The 17,234-nt window shown below is 45.5% G+C and overlaps 1 protein-coding gene across 1 annotated transcript in view; it reads left to right on the forward strand.

The window, feature by feature from the left end:
- Positions 1-17,234, forward strand: part of SLC35F1 (solute carrier family 35 member F1) — a 224,297-nt gene that overhangs the window by 130,074 nt on the left and 76,989 nt on the right. The gene's annotated exons all lie outside the window — the stretch shown is intronic.

Below are 17,234 nucleotides of genomic sequence, written 5' to 3' on the forward strand. Positions count from 1 at the left end.
GCAGTGCTACCTAAGAGCAAAAAGACTCATCAGGGCTTTTGACTCCCTAATTGCTTCTGTAGGAATGCTGCTCTTACACCTGCCTTTCTGGCACCATAGATGTGCAGTCAGGGTTTGTTTTGGACTTGGCTGCATGCATTGCTAGGAAATACTGGCATGCTTCACATCTTAGATGGGCTAAGGAGAGCTCAGATGCAGGCAAAGAACACCTTGCTAGCTCTAGTTGCTAATCATGGCAATTCAATAGTTCACCTATGGTTAGGAAAAAAAACAGCAGGCAGTTGGTTGCTTTTGGGAAGCAGGGGATGAAGGGAGGGAATTTGGGATGCTGTGTGTGCAGAGCAGCTCTGTGACCCTAGCACAGCTTTGCAAGAGAGCCTGTGTAACCAACCTGACCTCCAAAACGAGCAAAGCATTATAGTGCACTCAGGTACTGTGTATCAAACGATCATCTGTTTGGCAGTCTGCATAAAATACAGGCAGGGGTTGTACTTTTCCTGCCCATCCCTCCTTTCTTTGAGATTTCACATCTAGGTGAAGTGTGGGAGGTGAATGCCTTTTAAATGCATTCCTCACCCACTCTCTCTTGTTTTTAAATTCATTTTATTTATCCACTGTCACAAAACATGTGGATTCAGAAGCAAAGTAGGAGAGCAAAAATGTCATGTGCTTTCCTGACTCTCTCCTGACATAAGGAGAGAAGGGTTCTGTGGAGGAAAAAGGACTACACAATGCATGTGTCAGGCTGTGATTTGTTTATCAGCATGTTGAGATGTTCATGTCTTCTCTCAGGAACAAACATGTTTTTCACTTGTTCTTTCATGTTACATCTTTTAATGATTTGGAAACAACTCTGGAGCTTAAGTTCTTCACTCATAGTATGGTTCTGTGATGCAATACTATAAAGTGTTCCAAGCCAGCGAAGATTCCATTTCCATGCAAAAAGTAAACATCAGAAATATACCTCTGTGATCCAGCACAAAGCACTTAAAAGTGTTTGAACTTAGGCTTTAGAAACTGTGGTCTCCACTGGCATTTCTCAGAAGCAATGAAGGCCAATCTGTGCAGGAAATACCTGCTCTTACATAAGGAGAGATTGCTCAGGCAGTGTTTCTCTATCTTGGTATCTCAGTTTGTGTAGGAAGAAACACCACCACATGCTTTGCTCTGAAAAAGCTTTAAGACATGTATTAGAAGCAACTTTGTGAAGAGCTATGTTTAAAAATAATTCTTCTGAGTGTAGGATTGTTCACAAATTGCGTCCTAGAAATGTCCTTTCCAGGCCTGATTTAGGAACTGTGGAAGCCAAGTCCTTATGACTTTTAACCATACTTTACTCTTTTGATACTGCTGCCTCGTGAAAGGCTGTATGGGCCAGCACACTGCTGGGCACTGCAGGGCTTGATTTAGAACAAAGTTTGACACCTGCTATATATTGACATTCCAAAAATGCTATCAGGCACAGAGAAAAAGATGTAGTAAAACTGTACATGGAGATATATAGAGAGATACAGGCTTAAACTGGCAGAGGGGAGATTCAAACTAGATGTTAGGGTTCTTTACAGTGAGGGTGGTGAGACACTGGCACAGGTCGCCCAGGGAGGTTGTGGATGCTCCCTCCCTGGAGGTGTTCAAGGGTTGTGGCTGCTCCCTCCCTGGAGGTGTTCAAGGGTTGTGGCTGCTCTCTCCCTGGAGGTGTTCGAGGCCATATTGAATGAGGACTTGAGCAACCTGTTCTAGTGGGAGGTGTCCCTGCCTATGGCAGGGGGGTTGGAACTGGATGATCTTTGAGGTCCTTTCCAACCATTCTATGTAAAATCTGACTCTGTTTAAAAATACAGTGGTGGAATAAAGAGAGTTTGTCAGAGCTATCTGTTTGGAAGGGTCTGATAAAGTCTTAAGGATATCACAGTATCACAGTATCATCAGGGTTGGAAGAGACCTCACAGATCATCAAGTCCAACCCTTTACCACAGAGCTCAAGGCCAGACCATGGCACCAAGTGCCACGTCCAATCCTGCCTTGAACAGCTCCAGGGACGGCGACTCCACCACCTCCCCGGGCAGCCCATTCCAGTGTCCAAATGGGACAGGCTGCCCAAGGAGGTCTCTCTGGAGCTGTTCAGGACCCTCCTGGATGTGTCCCTGTGTGATCTGGAAGAGGAGTTGGACTGGGTAATCTCTGAGGTCCCTTGCAACCTAAACCATTCTATGATTCTATATAAAATCCGTCTCTGTTTAAAAATACAGTGTTGGAGTAAAGAGAGTTTGTCAGAGCTATCTGTTTGGAAAGCTCTTGATAAAGTGTTAAGGATATGGGAATGGGCAGGCTGCCCAGGAGAGGTCTCTCTGGAGCTGTTTAAGACTCTCCTGGATGTCATAGAGTCATAGAATCATAGAATCAGTCAGGGTTGGAACGACCACAAGGATCATCAAGTTCCAACCCCCCTGCTGTGGGCACAGACACCCTACCCTAGGTCAGGCTGGCCACAGCCTTATCCAGCCTGGCCTCAAACACCTCCAGGGATGGGACCTCAACCACCTCCCTGGGCAGCCCATTCCAGCCTCTCACCACTCTCATGCTCAACAACTTCCTCCTCACCTCCAGGCTGAATCTCCCCACCTGCAGCTTTGCTCCATTCCCCCCAGTCCTGTCACTCCCTGACAGCCTAAAAAGTCCCTCCCCTCCTTTTATGTAGGCCCCCTTCAGATCCTAGAAGGTCACAATGAGGTCACCTGGGAGCCTCCTCTTCTGCAGACTGCACAGCCCCAACTCTTTCAGTCTGTCCTCATAGGCTCCAGCCCTCTGATATATTCCAGTGTGATCTGGCAGGGCGGTTGGACAGGATGTCTCCTTCCAGTCCAAACAGTGGTTTTCTGGAGGAGCAAGAAGGATTGGGGAAGGTGTTTGACCAGGTTTGGGTTTGAATACAAACCATACCAACCACCAGAGCACAATGGAGAGGAAACCAAATGGAATAGTCAGGAAAAGGAGCTGCCAAAAAAAAAATAAAGGAAAATTGGTTGATCAGAAAAAGAAAAAAACAGAACCCAGACTAAAACTGGTTACAGAAGCACTGAAACAAATAATCCAGGAACTCAGTAGAGCATTCCTGCTGTCTGATACAGTACTAGGTGGCCACCTCATTTACTTGCCATTTAGTATCACCAAGTGATTGAGCTTGACATTGTCTTTCTGCTTGTGTATTTATTCACATTCATTATCTGTGTTTGTTCCACCAAGACAGTTTTTTCTAGCAACTCTAATCATTTAGCTTCATTAAGAGGTGGAACTCATGTAATAATGATATTAATTTTAGATGGAACAATGCTGTTCTGAGTGCTGGGAACATCAAAAGGCCTTTTTTTCACCTGCAGTTCTACTCTATATGCAAGATTTAAGATTCCTGAAATGATCCTCTTTCTCCTTCAGAAATCAAACCATGATAAGCTGGCTGGTAGTCAAAAATAATTGTGTGCCTTTGTCTTTTCCTTTCCTTGCTTGCTTAATCAGTGGGATTTTTGCAGAAATGTACTGGCTTAGGAGGTGTCACCTGAGGTGGCAAATGCAGCCTTACTTCACTGCAGGACTGAAAACTACAATTTTCTGAGACAGAAGCAATTCTTTCTTTAGAAGCTTCTTCCAAATTTTTATATGCTGTGCAACTCCTTTGACTTACCTTTCTCTAGCTGCTCCTCTTCTCACTCCCTGCAAATTCCCCGACTGATTCTGACAAGGTGGAATTTGCACTGGTCTTTGAAAAGCTTCATTAGCAGATGATTAAAGCTCCTAATTTCTCAGCTCTTTCAACTTCTGCATTTGATGCCTGGCTTCCAGCAGCTAGGGTTAGTCCATGGGCACCAGCAGCTTCTACTGCAGTTTTATTTTGTAGATCAAGATCATAGAATCATAGAATCAACCAGGTTGGAAGAGACCTCCAAGATCATCCAGGCCAACCTAGCACCCAGCCCTACCCAATCAACCAGACCATGGCACTAAGTGCCTCATCCAGGCTTTGCTTGAACACCTCCAGGTACGGCAACTCCACCACCTCCCTGGGCAGCCCATTCCAATGCCAATCACTCTCTCTGCCAACAACTTCCTCCTAACATCCAGCCTAGACCTCCCCTGGCACAAATTGAGACTGTGTCCCCTTGTTCTGTTGCTGGCTGCCTGGCAGAAGAGACCAACCCCACCTGGCTACAGCCTCCCTTCAGGTAGTTGTAGAGAGCAATGAGGTCTGCCCTGAGCTTCCTCTTCTGCAGGCTGCACACCCCCAGCTCCCTCAGCCTCTCCTCACAGGGCTGTGCTCCAGGCCCCTTGCCAGATTTGTTGTCCTTCTCTGGACACCTTCCAGTATTGCAACATCTCTCTTGAATTGAGGAGCCCAGAACTGGACACAGCACTCAAGGTATGGCCTGACCAGTGCTGAGTACAGGGGCAGAATAACCTCCCTTGTCCTGCTGGCCACACTGCTCCTGATGCAGGCCAGGATGCCATTGGCTCTCCTGCTCATCTGGGCACACTGCTGGCTCATGTCCAGCTACTATCTACCAGTATCCCCAGGTCCCTTTCTTCCTGGCTGCTCTCAGCCACTCTGTCCCCAGCCTGCAGAAGTGTGGAATTAGAAGTGCACTCAGCACTTGTAAGCAGTGACATCTGTATGAGTAAAGCTTTTTGTCATTATCATTCTCATGACCAGAAATGAACAATGGCAGAAGTGTTAAAGGATTTCTCTCTTGTGAGGTTTTCATATAAGCCTTAAACCTTGTATATTACTCAGATAGTGGCCATGAACATGGAAGGCATTTGGCCAAACCAGGATTTTTCTGACACCAAATCCAAGCACCTTTTCTTTCACTTGAACTCTAAAGTTTCTGTGAATTCTTTGATCTGGTGTCTAGAAAATTCTGTCTTCTATTCTGAATGTTTGAAATCTGTTTTTTAACATTTTTTATGCATATTATATATAAATTTACAGATAACAAAAAATCACATATATATATATGTGATACAACTGTGTCCTGGGCTGTAGCAAGAGCAGCATGGCCAGCAGGGCAAGGGAGGGGATTCTGTCCCTTTACTCTGCTCTCCTCAGACCCCACCTGGAGTCCTGTGTGCAGTTCTGGAGCCCCCAACACAAGAGGGACATGAGGAGGGCAACAAAGATGCTCAGAGGACTGCAGCAGGTCTGCTATGAGGTCAGACTGAGAGAGTTGGAGCTCTGCAGCTGGGAGAAGAGAAGGATTCAAGGAGACCTTGGAGTGGCCTTCCAGCATCTGAAGGGAGCTACAGGAAGGCTGGGGAGGGACTGCTTATAAGGTCTTGTAATGACAGGACGAGGAGTAATGGGTTTAAACTGGGAGAGGGGAGATTTAGACTACGTTAGGAGGAAGTTCTTGGCAGTGAGGGTGGTGACACATGGTCACAGGTTGCCCAGGGAGGTTGTGTCTGCTTCCTCCCTGGAGGTGTTCAAGGCCAGGTTGGATGAGGCCTTGAGCAACCTGCTCTAGTGGGAAGTGTCCCTGCCTATGGCAGGGGGTTGGAGCTGGATGATCCTTGAGGTCCCTTCCAACCTAAACCATTCTATGATTCTATTATATGTAAATCTAAGCTGGATGTACTTTTGCCCCAAAGAAGTTGAGTGCAGAGGTTACTCACAGGAATGCAGATGCTCAGGCATGCAGGGATGCCAGTAGACACTTAACCCTCCACCACTGCCAGGCCAATGTCCATTAATGCAGCACCACTGAGGTCTGAATACAACTCTTCAGCAGTTTTCTTTGTATGAGAACAGTGCTATAGAACTATCATTAGTAGAGCATTATAAGGCAATTAATGTCATATGTTAACTGGCTAATATGTCAAAGACTTAATAGGCAATAAGCACCTCCTCAGTTCTTTCTCTTGAGGTAACTCCTCTCATGCCCATTGTTTTCACAGCCAAAACCTATTTTTGTCCATGGTAACACCTCTGAGTTGAGATGGTTTTAACACACATTATCTCAGCTCAACCCCCTTGTCAGCAGAGGATGCTGCTTAGCAAAACCTTGCCAGGACACTTCCAGATTCTCCTTTGGGTGGTTTGTTATTATTAACTGAGGCTAAGAAAAGCCTTGGCTGTGGGGAAGAAGTGCCTCCTATCAGTGACACAGAGCTGTGGGACATTGAGCTGGTGGAGATTAGTTTTAACACCGTAAAAAGCAGTAAGTGGGAAATTGTACATCGTGGACCAGAAGGTGTTAATTACTAACAGTCAACATGGGTGCAAGCATCAGCAGCTTGCCACCAAAAATAAATTGCTTCTAAAAGCCACCTCACATATGCTTCAAATGAAAACAACACATCCACCAGACATCATTAAAAGAAAAAAGATGAAACTGCTATTTTGTTCTTATTCTGGAAAACAGGAAATGAGGGAGCAGGAGAAATGCCTTTTGAGCAGAAGGGGACCGTAGAGCCTCGAGGGCCAGATTTCGTGAGCTGGGTTTCACATTGCAAGCTGTTCCTTTAATGTTGGTGCAACAGGTTACAGAGCATTTTCAGCCCACCCTTGCTGAGGGCTGGCAGTAATTTGCCAGTTCAGAAAAGGTTTTGTGAATCTGTGTATGTCTGGATGAATTCTGCTTCCAGGCTAAGTGATAAGGTTATAGCATATGTCAATGGAAATATGATTTTCCCTCGAGTAACTCTACCATCTTAGATTTGACATATAATCAGATGTGATCTGTGCCCCTCAGCCAGCTAGAGTCCCCTGAGACTATCAAGGACTGCAGTCCTGTACTGGAATATCATCTTTCATGCATTTCTCTCCAGAATTGCTTTATGACATTAGCATCTTGCTTGCTCATATGTGAATTCTTGATTTATCTGACATTTAAATGTATATCTCCCATTTAGGTATGTCAACAGAGCCTCAAGTTGTGCTGGGGGAAGTATAGGCTGGATGTTAGGAGGAAGTTCTTGCCAGAGAGAGTGATTGGCATTGGAATGGGCTGCCCAGGGAGGTGGTGGGGTTGCTGTCCCTGGAGGTGTTATGAGGAGAGGCTGAGGGAGCTGGGGGTGTGCAGCCTGGAGAAAAGGAGGCTCAGGGCAGACCTTATTGCTGACTACAACTACCTGAAGGGAGGCTGTAGCCAGGTGGGGTTGGGCTCTTCTGCCAGGCAAGCAGCAACAGAACAAGGGGACACAGTCTCAAATTGTGTTGGGAGAGATCAAGGCTGCGTGTTAGGAGGAAGTTCTTCACAGAGAGAGTGATTGGCATTGGAATGGGCTGCCCAGGGAGGTGGTGCAGTTGGCATCCCTGGAGGTGTTCAAGAAAAGCCTGAATGAGGCACTTAGTGCCATGGTCTGGTTGATTGGCTAGGGCTGGGTGTTACATTGGGCTGTATGATCCTGGAGGTCTCTTCCAACCTGATTGATTCTGTGATTCCTCCACCACAACATTCTTCCTGCTTCCTCGAAACTGACTGAAGCAGGACACTTTAAAGAAAATGGAACACTCATGTGAGTATGGTTTTACTGCAATGCTTGTCAAGTTACTTATCAAATGAGGAAAAGGATCTCTTTTGCTCAATTTCATTCCACTAACAATGTCATATTAACACAAAGCTGGTAATATACTTAGGTAGATATAGCAGGATTGCTTGGATATGAGCAGCTCCTCATTTTTTTTCTTGTCTGCCCATAAGAACGTGCCTGGGAAGTCAAGAGAGGATGTGATTTAAGCTGTTCAAACTATACCAGTCATCATAATAACATACTTTGGGCAATATCTGTTGTGCCATTGAGATGAAATGTCTTTTGGAAAGGCATCGATCCCATCAGCATTTTCAGTTAGAAACCTTCAGAAAGATGGGATTTCCTGTTCAGGGAGGATGACAGGGAGTGATTTGGATTAGGAAAGATGCATTTCATCATAGTTTGGTTTCTGAAGCATGCTCATGCCTCTGCTGTAGAACAAAGAGCTCAGTTAGCCCTCCATTGTCAAACAGAACACCTGCACTAGCTGCAGCCGAGCAGCTTTATGGTCCTCTCTGCCTGTGCCAAAAGTGGTCTTCAGTCCCTCCAGGCAGTGACCCAGCCCACATGCAGACATCACAAAGAGCAGTGATGATCCCCCTGAGAAATGGGGAAAGGCACATCAAGCTGGCCCAGCTCCTCCTGGCCCTCCCACTACACTGGGCCAGGCTAACCTTGGGTTGTAAGAATGAAACATGGCAGTGAGCATGGCTTGGGAGCAGTGAAAAATAATGGGCTTCAGGTCTTTGGTATTCTCATAGCAGCACTGCAGAGTCTCCCTGCTGTGCTGCACTTTGCAATCTGCACTGCACTTTCTCCTAATTACTCTGGGCTTCTAATTAGGGATGCCAAACTGTGTGGGATATGTTTATTATGAAAATGGTCAGCCAAACAGTCCTTTTGTCTGGGCTTTGAAGAGCCCTTTTCATATTCAGAGGGAATTCTGTACTTCTGGAGAAATGAAAGTAGAATGCTGGCTCTTTGCAGGCACTTCAAATGGCAGGGATCTTTTTTTTACCATGCAGTTTTCTGCTTTGGAGAGCCTGCTCACAGCAGCAGGAATTATCACGTGTTACATGTTCAAGGTTTGCCTATTAAATCATGGGCACCACAGCAAGCAAGTTCAAAGAAAACAGGACGACCAGAGGCAGGTTGCTGTTCAGTTCCATTTGCATACTCATTGTATTTGTGTTTGAATTTTCTTTCTACTTTCAACGGAGTTTCCAGAATTTCCTGCTGTAAAATGCTGAATGCTGCTCCCCTCTCTACTGCATGAACCTTTGTGACTTTACTTTGTAGATGGTCACAGTATAGCAAGGTGTTAAACTTTTCCTCTAAGTGTAAGTTTTCTCTACTGGACCTCGATATTCTCTTATTTCTGGTGGCTTCCCAAAATCCCAGAACTTCCCTTCTCAATCTAATGAAGTCTTTTTGCATTCTTAGCCATAACGCAGGAATAAATCATACTCTGTCGGCACTGGATTTATTCCACAGAGCTGGGAGGAAGACAGGGTTAAAGATGAGACCACCTTGGTGATGCAAAGGCAGGGTTAAAACCAATGCACTTGATTTTTCTGCCTTTTGCTTTGTTCTGTTTTGCTGTTCCTAGTAAAGAGGTTGGGTGTTTTTTTCAGTCCCCAGGATCTTTTGTTGTCAGCTGTCCTTACACCAGCCAGCAGGCAGATGCTTTCCGCTTTGGCCCTGCTGCTCCTTTGCACACACACGAGAGACCAGGCATCTCAAGGCTTAGGCACTTCTCATTTTCATCAGGTGCATTCTGCTTTGCCAGCTCTTTGGCAAGCTTCAGAGACATACTTACAGAGAGGAATCCTGGCTCCAAACATAGTGAAAATGTATCGGCAGGTAAAGGCACAAAAGAAACCTGAGCCCTTTCTAATGTTTTTGCTTCTTAGTCCTGTGCTGTGGGTTGTTAGACTAAGCACCTGCTGTCTGAAGCCAGGGCACATACCCTGTTACAATATATATGTCCTTCTGTCGATCCTGGCCAAGGCAGCAGAGTCTATCCTCTTGCTTCATGTCATTGGAATAAATCATGTACATCCCACAGCACATACAGGCTGGAAACTGGAAAGCACTGCTCTGGAAGGGTGCAGGTGGCAGCAGTTAAGCATGAACGTTGTGTGTCATGGTTTAATGATGCAAACACTAATACACTCATGATGACCCCAATGCAATAAAGGCCAGGCCTAATGAAGCATCCATACTCTGTCCTTCTTTGTAGTAGTATCTCGTGATTCCTCACGCAGCTCTCTCTGTTCTTAGCAAAGCCTCTGGTTTTGCTAAGTTGCTTTCAAAATAGCTTTGCTGCTCAAAGCGGTATCCCTTGTGCCATCAGAGACAGAAGAAGCTGCCAGAAGGCGCTGAGTGAAAGGAACACCTTGTGTTTCCTGTGCCTGATGGTGCAGACAAGAGGACAAAAGCAATAACAAAAAAGAGGGAGATCTTTTACCATCCTATTGACCTAAATGAGGAAATGAGAAGTCTTGTCTGTACAGAGAAGGGAATGTGTACTGAGGTTGCCTGTGAACTAGGAGTGATGCTGATTGCAATGAAGTCCCTGGAGAGTTCAAAGAGAGCAGCTCAAGGCACAGATGCTCAAGTCACTCTCAGTTCAGGAAGTTCAGATCCAGTCCAGTTTCTGGCTGCTAGGTTTATGCCCTCTGCCAGTTTCTCCTAGAAACAACATTCACATTTGAACCATAGTTCAAAGACTGATGCATATTTTATGAGAGCAAACCTTACAGGGACTAAAGTGCAGTGAGCATAAAAGGAATGCCAAGCTTTAGGTTGGCTGAAATCCTGGGTGATAGACTTTGCTTTTATCAAGACACTGCATCATCATTGGGGTGAGGCAATGTCTATATTGAATATTCTACTTGAGAACAAGGTGATTTTACCCTGAAGGTAAATGTACATACAGTTTGGGAACATTTAGACAGATGTGGCCATTCCATGCCAGTAAGTCCATAAATAGAAAGCACAGATGCAGTGACAGGGGAGGCGATGCAGTTTTTCAGCTGACAGCTGCAGCATCACAGGTAGTGAATTAGAATTTAGCCAAACCCAGAAATGATCACAGTGTGGTATTTCATACCGAGATGCTTTTCTTAGTGATTCCAACACCTAAAGCTGAGACTTGGGGCAAATTTGCGTTTGTGCTTGGATCAGGATTTAAAGGCTGTGAAGCTCCCTCCTTGCACACATTTCCAGGAACCATGCCAGCCTTTCAAACACGGTGCTAGTCTGAACACAAGTCTGGGAGTACCTGTTTGAGGAGATAAACGTCGTCACTAGAAGGCTGTGTGGGCAGGCTCAAGGAAGCTCTGAGGAAGTGCAGTTGGAACACTGAGGCATTTTGCAGCTTGGTTTGCATCCCCATCTCTGCAGCTTTGGTTACGTGGCTCTGTATTTGTACCACAGACTCAGAGAAGGGCACAAACGTCGTTGGTGAAAGAATTAAAGGTTTTGAAAATGTGGAAGGCCAGGCATTGCATGGAACAGCCCTGGAAGTGCTCAGACACCGTGGCAGTGAGCACATACCAAGCTTTGAAATTTGGTTCAGAGTGCTGCACAGGTGTGCTTGTGGTCCTCAGTAGTTTCATTCGAGGATAAAGCAGCTCTCTATCTGGCTCTGATTGTACATACCAAGCTTTGAAATTTGGTTCAGAGTGTCAGAGTGCTGCACAGGTGTGCTTGTGGTCCTCAGTAGTTTTATTCGAGGATAAAGCAGCTCTCTATCTAGCTCTGATTGCACATACCAAGCTTTGAAATTTGGTTCAGAGTGTCAGAGTGCTGCACAGGTGTGCTTGTGGTCCTCAGTAGTTTTATTCGAGGATAAAGCAGCTCTCTATCTAGCTCTGATTGCACATACCAAGCTTTGAAATTTGGTTCAGAGTGCTGCACAGGTGTGCTTGTGGTCCTCAGTAGTTTCATTCGAGGATAAAGCAGCTCTCTTATCTAGCTCTGATTGCACATACCAACCTTTGAAATTTGGTTCAGAGTGTCAGAGTGCTGCACAGGTGTGCTTGTGGTCCTCAGTAGTTTTATTGGAGGATAAAGCAGCTCTCTGTCTAGCTCTGATTGCCTTACAGTATGCCAAATAATAAATTGTCTCTTAAGGCTGTGAGCTGAATCACAAACAGCTAATTTCCTGTAGAATTAAGGAATAACTCTGCTTTGTAGTGTTGGTATATGGATCTGACCCCTCTTAGTACATAAACATCTCAAGTGCTGTTTACAAAATCAACCATCCCTTCCCACCACAATGAGGAAAGTGAATGGCTCTGATAAAATAGAGTACCCTTGATCCTACAGCTGTAAGCAGAATGCAAAGGTTGTCTCTGCCACTTCACGCAGTACCAGTGTTTGCCTGTGATTTAGTGAATATTTAAGCACTCATCAATTCAAGCAGCTAGGCAGGGTAGCAGGATCCACATTCACCACACGTAGCTCCGGCGTTCATCCGGGAGATTTGAAATGTGGTTACAAGATGATAGCTGTGTTGCCTGGAGGAGATAAGCCCTGCTCTGCTAGAATGCTGCTTTGTATGTAATTAGTGGAGAAATTCAGAGGAAGAGAGTTTATCCTCGCGATCGTCTTCCTCATTAAAGAAGAATCATAATGAAAGAACAAAGCAGTCCCTGCAGTGAATTGGATTGCCTTCCTAAGTCTTCACCAAATCAAAGACTCAGCAGCAGCCCATTTTGCAGAGCCCAATTGTGAACTGTACACAAGACTTGCAGCAGAGCCCCTGTGAAGATCGCATCCTTTCTGAAGGTTTGCTAGTGCAGTGTATTTCTCTTCCATGGGAAATGGCTCAACTCTCCATTTTCCTGGCCTGATTTCTTCAGCTTATGTTAACAGATGGTACTGGTTTCAGCTGGGATAGAGTTAATTTTCTTCCCAGTAGCCAGTACCGTGCTGTGTTTTGGATTTCATTTGAGAATAATGTTGATAACACTCTGATGTTTTAGTTGTTGCTAAGTAACGTTTATCCTAAGTCAAGGACTTTGCAGTATCCCATCCTCTGCCAGCAGACAGGTGCACAAGAAGCTGGGAGAGAGCATGGCCAGGACAGCTGACCTGAACTAGCCAAAGGGATATTCATAGTATAGGATGCCATGCTCAGTATATAAACTGGAGAGAGTTGGCTGGGAGGAACTGGCTGGGCACCAGCCACAACTGCTGAGCAACCACATTGTGCATCACATCTCTTTCTTGGATTTATTTCTCTCTCTTTGTTATCTTCCTTTTATTATTATTACTATTGTTGTTACTATGTGTCAGTTATAAAACTCCTCTTATCTCACAAGGTTTACTTTTTCATTTTTCTGATTCTCCTTCCCATCCCATTAGAGGTGGGGAGAAGTGAGTGAGTGCCTGTGCAGCGCTTAGTTGCTGCATGAGGTTGCACCATGACATTCAAGTAACTCGCAGGGACAACTACAAAACTTAATCTTATGTAAACTACCTCTCCTAAAATCAGACTATGGGACAGCATGGATCAAGGAAATAAAAAGTTGCACCAGTGGGAAAAAAGAAATCTCTATTTTCAACTTACTCTTCTGGCTTACACTTAATACCAAGCCACAGCACAAAGAGTGATTTTCACTCCCTTCATCTCCATTCTTACCAGGGCTGCCCATGTAATTATTGCTAATTCTTTCAGAAAAAAAAAAAAAGAAAACAAAACCAAGCAATCATCTTGTAAGTTTTTCTGCCACTTTGTAAACTTTTTTTTTTTCCCTTTTGTATTCATCTGAGCTGTCAGCCATTTCCATATAGAATCATAGAGTCAACCAGGTTGGAAGAGACCTCCAAGATCATCCAGGCCAACCTAGCACCCAGCCCTAGCCAGTCAACCAGACCATGGCACTAAGTGCCTCATCCAGGCTTCTCTTGAACACCTCCAGGGATGGCAACTGCACCACCTCCCTGGGCAGTCTATTCCAATGCCAATCACTCTCTCTGCCAACAACTTCCTCCTAACATCCAGCCTAGACCTCCTCTGGCACAACCTGAGACTGTGTCCCCTTGTTCTGTTACTGCTTGCCTGGTAGAAGAGACCAACCCCACCTGGCTACAGCCTCCCTTCAGGTAGCTGTAGACAGCAATGAGCTCTGCCCTGAGCCTCCTCTTTTGCAGGCTGCACACCCCCAGCTCCCTCAGCCTCTCCTCACAGGGCTGTGCTCCAAGCCCCTCACCAGCTTTGTCGCCCTTCTCTGGACACCTTCCAGCACCTCAACATCTCTCTTGAATTGAGGAGCCCAGAAGTGGACACAGCACTCAAGGTGTGGCCTGAGCATTGCTGAGTACAGAGACAGAATAACCTCCCTTGTCCTACTGGCCACACTGTTCCTGATCCAGGCCAGGATGCCATGGTTACTTTGAACTCCTGTTGCATGTCTGGATGATAAGGCTATAATAATTGCAGCTTCATCTGAAAAATTGTTTACAGATCTAGAACGTTAGTATAAAAGCTACAGATGTTGCTGTATGCTCTCCCTTATGCTCATAAGCTGCTGACCATAGGTGCTCAGAATTCAGGAGTTGGTCTCTTCTGCCAGGCAGCCAGCAACAGAACAAGGGGATACAGTCTCAAGTTGTGCCAGGGGAGGTCTAGGCTGGATGTCAGGAGGAAGTTGTTGGCAGAGAGAGTGATTGGCATTGAAATGGGCTGCCCAGGGAGGTGGTGGAGTCGCCGTCCCTGGAGGTGTTCAAGAAAAGCCTGGATGGGGCACTTAGTGCCATGGTCTGGCTGATTGGCTAGGGCTGGGTGCTAGGTTGGACTGGATGATGCTGGAGATCTCTTCCAACCTGATTGATTCTATGATTCTATAATTCAGTGATTCATCTCTTGCCTTAGGTCTCCCTTTGGCTGTAACTTTGCTTCACAGCCCTGAGGATGCTTTAGACCTAGGTCACTGCTGAATGGAGCAGCTCAGGGTCATTAACAACAGGCTCTTTTAGAACCTCTCCCTGCATTATCTTTCGAGATTTAGCATTAAAGAGAAAGGGAGAAGGATAATCTATACTGTCTGGCAACCTCCTCCATTTACTGCACACATTTCCCTGCTGGGAGGAAGAAGCTTTGTGGGAAGGTGGAAGCTTTGCTGACAGCAGTAAGGAGTGCTCCAAGTACTCAGGGGAGGGAGAGCCCATATGCATGTCTCAGAGGAGCAGTTATCCTTTAGTTCTCAGTTATATGACAGTGACAGTCAATTCACAAGGATATTTTTGTAACTGTTACAGAAATATATCTAGCAAATAAGGTTTCAAAGGAAAATCTGCATCTTAACCTTTTCTCAGTTAAACATTCATGAATTTTGATTTTTCTTCTGTGCAGCTACTGCTATATTTATGCAAGATAGAATATAAGCTTCTTTTCTTATCTGTCTGCAGTCTGATACTTGTTTTTCTTTTGTTTAATTCTATAGAAGGTTTCAGTACAGTAGAGTAGAGGTGGACTGTCACTGCTGCTATGCAATGGGATCTACAGAGATTGCACCATTGATGATATCTGAAGGAGTTGCATGCTCATGACCATAAATGACAAAATGTATTTTTCCACTGTTATTTGAAATCCTCTGTTTGAACCTGTTCTTTAGTGTCCCATTAATCTTATTGTGCACAAATATCTGAGGGGTGGGTGTCAAGTGCCTGGGGCCAATCTCTTTTCAGTGCTCAGCAGCAATAAGACAAGCAACAGCTACAAACTGGAACAGAGAAAATTTCACCTCAACATGAGGATAAACTTATTTACAGTGAGGCTGTTGGAGCACTGGAACAAGCTGCCCAGAGAGGTTGTGGAGTCTCCTTCCCTGGAGACTTTCAAGGCCTGTCTGGATGCATTTCTGTGTGAGCTACTCTGAGTGATCCTGCATAGCGGGGGGGGGTGGGATGGATGATCTCTGGAGGTCCCTTCCAACCTCTAAAGTTCTGTGATTCTGTGGGTTAAGACCTCAGCAGCTTGATGTACAATAGGAACAACTGGCTAGTGCCCTTATTTTCTGCGTTTGGCACATGAGAGATCATAGAATCATTGAATCAACCAGGTTGGAAAAGACCTCCAAGATCATCCAGGCCAACCTAGCACCCAGCCCTACCCAATCAACCAGACCATGGCACTAAGTGCCTCAGCCAGGCTTTGCTTGAACACTTCAAGGGATGGTGACTCCACTACCTCCCTGGGCAGCCCATTCCAATGCCAATCACACTTTCTGGCAAGAACTTCCTCCTAACATCCAGCCTATACTTCCCCTGGCACAGCTTGAGACTGTGACCCCTTCTTCTGTTGCTGGTTGCCTGGAAGAAGAGACCAACCCCACCTGGCTACAGCCTCCCTTCAGGTAGTTGTAGAGAGCAATGAGGTCTGCCCTGAGCCTCCTATTCTGCAGACTGCACACCCCCAGCTTCCTCAGCTTCTCCTCATAGACTTTGTGTTCCAGGCCTTTTACCAGCTTTGTCCCCCTTTCTCTGGACACCTTCCAGCACCTCAACATCTCTTTTGAATTGAGGGGCCCAGATACTGCAGATGTGGTTCAGTTTTAATGGACCCAGAGTGGTTTGCTTTCATGGAGTGGTCCCAAGGGTTTTCCCATGCACACAGATGTAATCACATCCATGCACACATGTCTAAAACCTCTAGGTATTATCAGTAGAATTTAATTTTAGTATTATTTTTAATTGCTTAATGTCTCAAGATCCAATCAGCTTTAGGTGTTCCTGAGCTAGGCTTCATGCTTGCTTGGACAGGTGTGTGGTAAGGAATAGGCCGTGCTGTGACAGGAACATCTCTTCTCCACTCACAACTTTTACAACAGTTAAAGAAGATTAAATGTCATAAAAGAGACTGTATAGGGTTAACACTCCAGGGGGAGTAACCCTGAACCTGACCCTGGGTGGTCTTTACCACTCCCCAGGGGTGGGTCTGAACACCACCAGGTGATGGTTAGCCCACTCCCCCTTCCTGTCCCATAAAAGCAGGGAGAATTCCTGTTTCACTCTCTCTCTGCACCACTCTGCTCCCTGCATACCACCATTGCCATCAGTTCCTGGGTTCTCTTTGTTTCACCACGTGGCCATCACCCACGAGGTGGACAAAGCCATCACCATCAAACTCAGGTTGTATTTATACTTTTTGTATTTGCTGTTTTCCCTTCCCTAACCTTTTGTAACTTCCCTACCTCAGATACCTTTTTAAATTCTTGTTAAACTTCTTTTTTTTTGACTTCTAAATCGAGTGAGGTTGATCTATTTCAGTGTGCTTACTTCTCTCTCTCCATCTAATCCCTTTCTTTTGGGAAAGAAGGGGAAGAGAGAAGAGCACTTTACAAAATTGTTATTGGTTCTATCAAATTTATCTGTCTCTGGGAATTTAAACTAGAGCTAAGACAGGGACAAAAGTACAGAAGCTTTGTATCAATTTGCCATTGGAATGGGCTGCCCAGGGAGGTGGTGGAGTTGCTGTCCCTGGAGGTGTTCAAGCAAAGCCTGGATGAGGCACTTAGTGCCATGGTCTGGTTAATTGGCTAGGGCTGGGTGCTAGGTTGGGCTGGATGAGCTTGGAGGTCTCTTCCAACCTGGCTGATTCTGTCATTCCATGAATTGTTTTGTAGCTGATGTGCAGAAAAAGCATTTCAGTAGATGTTTGTAAGTATGTGCAGCTGAAAGTCCAAGTTAAAGAGTCCAAG

The sequence above is a fragment of the Pogoniulus pusillus genome, chromosome 33 (genome assembly GCF_015220805.1).
Source record: "Pogoniulus pusillus isolate bPogPus1 chromosome 33, bPogPus1.pri, whole genome shotgun sequence".
NCBI classification, from domain to species: Eukaryota; Metazoa; Chordata; class Aves; order Piciformes; family Lybiidae; genus Pogoniulus; species Pogoniulus pusillus.